Here is a 4,346-nt window from a genome sequence, read left to right as displayed (position 1 = left end):
GGAGCAATGAATATGTTTGACCATGTGTCCCTGTGGTGGAATGAAACATCCTTTAGGCATATGACCAACAGTGGTGTTGGTGGATCTTGAGGTAACTTGATTCCTATCTTTCTGAGAATTCACCATAAGAATTACATAGTGACTGTAAAAGTTTGCATTCCTACTAGCAGTGGAGGACTGTTCTCCTGGGTACACATTCTTGCCAGCATGGCTTGTCCTTTATCTTACTGACCTTGGCCATTCTGACAGATATAAGATGAAAACTCAAAGTAGTTTTGATTTGCATTTCCACTTATTTAAGTGAATCTCAGCCATTTAAAATTCCTGAATTCTCTATTTATACCTATACTCAATTTTAATTGAGTTACTTGGAGATATGTATAAATATCAAGTGTTTGGTTTCAGACCCTAGGTGAAGGGACTAAGATGCATGTTTTAGATGTCAAAAGAAACCATGCCTTTAGGTTCTTCCAGCTCCCTCATTTCCTACCTGGCATACTCTGTCCCCAACCTTGAACTTTCCAGCCCAGTTTTTAGGTTGCCCTTCCCCCAGATGCTATTTCCTTTATAACACACACATTTCTCTCTCTCTCTCTCTCTCTCTCTCTCTCTCTCTCTCTCTCTCTCTCTCTCTCTCTCTCCCTCTGACTTCTTTTAGAGTATCGCCCTTTCTCTCTCTCTCTCTCCCCTTCTTCTATGTCAATTTCCCTGGCCTCCTGCCTTGGGGCCAGTGAACTTGCCAGCCTGAGAGCAGCTCCCCAGTAAACCTGCCTTTAATATATTCTATTCTGACTTGAATAGGCTCATTTCACCAGCAAAGAAATAATCTATCATCAGGTTTCTTGATTTAAAAAAAATTACATCCTCACTATCAGGCATAGTCAGATGTGCAATTAGTCAAATCGTTTCCCATTTTGTACACTCCTGCTATGTACAAATGACAGTGTCTTTTGCCTTACAGAAGTTTTCAGTCTTATTAGGTCCTACTCAGTAATTGTTGACCTTAGTGGTAAAACTACTAATGTTCTGTTCAGAAAGTCTTATCCAGTGCCAATGAGTTCAAAGATATTCCCCACTTTCTTTTCTTGTTCAAAGATATTCCCCACTTTCTTTTCTTGTTTCAGTACCTGGTTTTATTTTGAGGTCTTTGATCCTTTTGGAGTTGAGATTGTGTGGGATAATAGCTATGGACATATTTGCACTTTTTACATCTAACGATTTAGTTTGACCAGCACCATTTGTTAAAGAGGTTGTCTGTGTTCAGTGCATATTTCTCTTTTTTTAATCAAAAATCAATTATTAATACTCCTGTGGGTTTACAGCTGGGTCTTCAGTTTGATTCCCTTGATCAACAAGTCTGTTTTTATGCCGATTCCATGTGGATTTGTGGGCTCCCAGGCCAGATTATGGACAGTAGAACATTATCCATACCCTAGACTTGTATCAGAGAGCATGGTCTTAGTTATGGTTTTAACGATGTAAACAGACACCCTGACTAAGGAAAGAATTTTTAAAAATTGGATTTATATTTATTTACATTTCAAATGAGATCCCTTTCCTGGTTTCCCATCCATAAATCCCCTATCTCATCCACTCTTCCCCTTCTTCTATGAAGGTGTTCCCCACCCCACCATCCACTCCTTCACACCTCCCCACCCTGACATTCCCCTACGCTGGGGGGGTGGTCCAGCCTTGGCAGGACCAAGGGCTTTCTCATCCCATTGGTGCCCAACAAGGCCAAACTATGCTATATATGCAGCTGGAGCTTAGTCTGTGACTAAGGCAACTCTTAAAAGGGCCACATTTAATTGAGGATGGCTTACAGATTCAGAAATTCAGTCCATTATCATCAAGGATGGAGCATGGCAAGCCCCAAGCAGGCATGGCACAGAAGGAGCTGAGAGTTCTACATCTTTATCTGAAGTCTTCTAGGAGATGCCTCCAGGTAGCATGGTGCTATTAAAGCCCCCACCCACAATGAGATACATCCTCTAATAAGGCCACCCTTCCTCCAATGAGGGCACACTTATTTTTTTGTATAATTTTATTTGTCCATGCGTTGTTGATTAAATTTGTTCTTGAACAATTTAATTCATGAAAATAAGTCAATTCTTTTACTGTTACCCCTACCCTCCTGTCTCCCTTTCATTTCTGATACCAGCCCTTCCTCTCCACAAGTCATTTTCTTAGATTCATTAACGATGTTTTTGTTTATTATTGTTTTGTGACCCATTGAATTTTGCCAGGATTATTTGTGTATCTATGGCTTAGGAAATATGCCTTAAAAAGCCTAGTAGGTTTATGTTTGGAAGACAACTAAGGACAAAGATTATCCTTCTGTGATGGTTTGTACGTGCTTGGCCCAGGGAGCGGCACTATTTGGAGGTGTGACCTTTATGGGTTATGTGTGGAAGGACGCACTTCTTAATAGAGCCACTCCCTTGGCTAAGCATATTCAAAACATCATAGCCATGGAGAGCAGAAGACCTTACATGCTCTGAATCACCAGTTACAGATGATTGAGAACCTGTATGTGTGTGCTGGGCACTTAACAAGTGTTCTCCAAGAGAGTAAAAGTTGTCTAGTATTCTTTCTAGTTCCACAAAATAAATATTACAGTTAGGGTTTCATTGCTGTGAAGAGACAACATGATAAGGACAACTTTTAAAAAGGACATTTAGTTGGAGCTAGCTCAGAGTTTCAGAAGTGCATTCCATTATCATTATGGCAAGAAGCATTACAGTGTACAAGCTGAAATGGTGTTGGAGGAGGAATTGAGTGTCTTGATATGAAGGGAGTCAGGAAGAGATTGTGTGCCATTGGTCAGAGCTTGAGCATATACATTCCCTCAAAGCCATGCCTGCACAGTGCACACATCCAATTACAAGAGTACACTTCCTCCAAAGGGGCCACAGTTCCAAATAGTGACACTTCCCATGGCCCATGCATATTCAAGCCACCAAACTCAGTTTTTAAAAAAGAAAGCCTTCTCTTCCTGTCCCTTCTATTATGACCAAACATTTATGATTGATTTCTCCTCTGCTCTTGACCCTGGATATCTGTTCTGCTCAGTCCAATACACACAGGTTTCTCTGAAGAAACCCTTTTGGGCAGTGCTTCACGCTAGTTCCTAAGTTGAATCCCAGATTGCAATTCAGCAGACATAAGTCAAACAAGAATATCAACAGGGTAGATTTCAGTTAGTGTCCCAGACTCTAGTGCTGCCCCTTCCACCACCAAACATTCCAATATATTTAAAGCTCTTGTAAGTTGTCCTGACCCACCCTGTTGCCCCTGAAGTCCTGTGTAAATGCTACAGCAGTACAATTGTGTAACCAGGAGTTAATAGGACCAATATTGGTTGTTGCTGTTGGAAGACATGTGTAGGTCATAGCTGACCTGCTCTTAAAGAACACTTAAGACATTTCAGGTGCAGGGCCCAGGAAACACTCTTTGTAGAAGACAGACAGTGGAATACTTGAGACACCAATGACTCCATTATTAACTTCTATCCTGAGGTCTCAGAGACCTCAGAATTATGAACTGTAATGTCTTTAGCTGCTCTGTCCTGTGGAGGTCAGCCAGGATGAGAGTGTGTGCAGCATTCTCCACAGAGAGCATCCTCTAGAGTGCATCCTCACATGTGGCCTTCACGTTTCCTAGGCCATACTTGAGAGCAACTGCCAGCACACCAGTAGCCATGGAGTGGCTGTGGATGTGTGGTGCTTTCCCAGAGTAAATGAAACTCATCATCTCCTTGGAGATTTGGGGATCCAGGTCATAGTCTCATCTCAGTTCTTTAGGCTCTCTTGTATTTCATGTTCAAACATGACTCTGAAAATTGGATAGTGAGCTGCTGGGATGGCCTTTTGAGCCGTGAATTCATGGCAAGTTACCACCAGACAGCAGTCTGTGAAGAGGGAATTCTCTCACAGCTCTTCAACATTATCTGCCGATATGTGTCTTGGAACCTTGAGCAAAGGTCTTGTGTTCTCTCCAGACATACAAAAGGAGCCTTGGAGCTCACTCACATTGCAGAGGAGGGTGGTTTGTCATCCAGTCATACCGAATGGGTTTGAGACAAAGAGGAAATCTCAAAGGATGGACTTTTTGTATCCATAGCCTTGGTGTGGCAGCAAATGGTAGACACCTGTGCTCTTTGCATTATTGCATTTTTCCCCATTGGCATTTAAGATACAAAATCAATCTTTGCCCAAACTGGGCTCTTTTCACAGCTGAACATCAGGTAAAGTGATAGGTAACCTTTGCTTTCTTCATCAACCCTGTTTGGGTATATTTTCAAACACCACATCACTTCGTTATTGGCAGCTGATAAGAACATTGGG

At 41.8% G+C, this 4,346-nt stretch overlaps 1 pseudogene; it reads right to left on the bottom strand.

Annotated features, from left to right (window-relative positions):
• Window positions 1-3,388: 3,388 nt before the first annotated feature.
• On the bottom strand, window positions 3,389-4,040 carry LOC116895911 (annotated as a pseudogene).
• Window positions 4,041-4,346: the final 306 nt, after the last annotated feature.

This window comes from Rattus rattus, chromosome 3 (assembly GCF_011064425.1).
Source record: "Rattus rattus isolate New Zealand chromosome 3, Rrattus_CSIRO_v1, whole genome shotgun sequence".
Taxonomy (NCBI): domain Eukaryota; kingdom Metazoa; phylum Chordata; class Mammalia; order Rodentia; family Muridae; genus Rattus; species Rattus rattus.
This window is presented reverse-complemented; position numbering and strand designations above follow the sequence as displayed.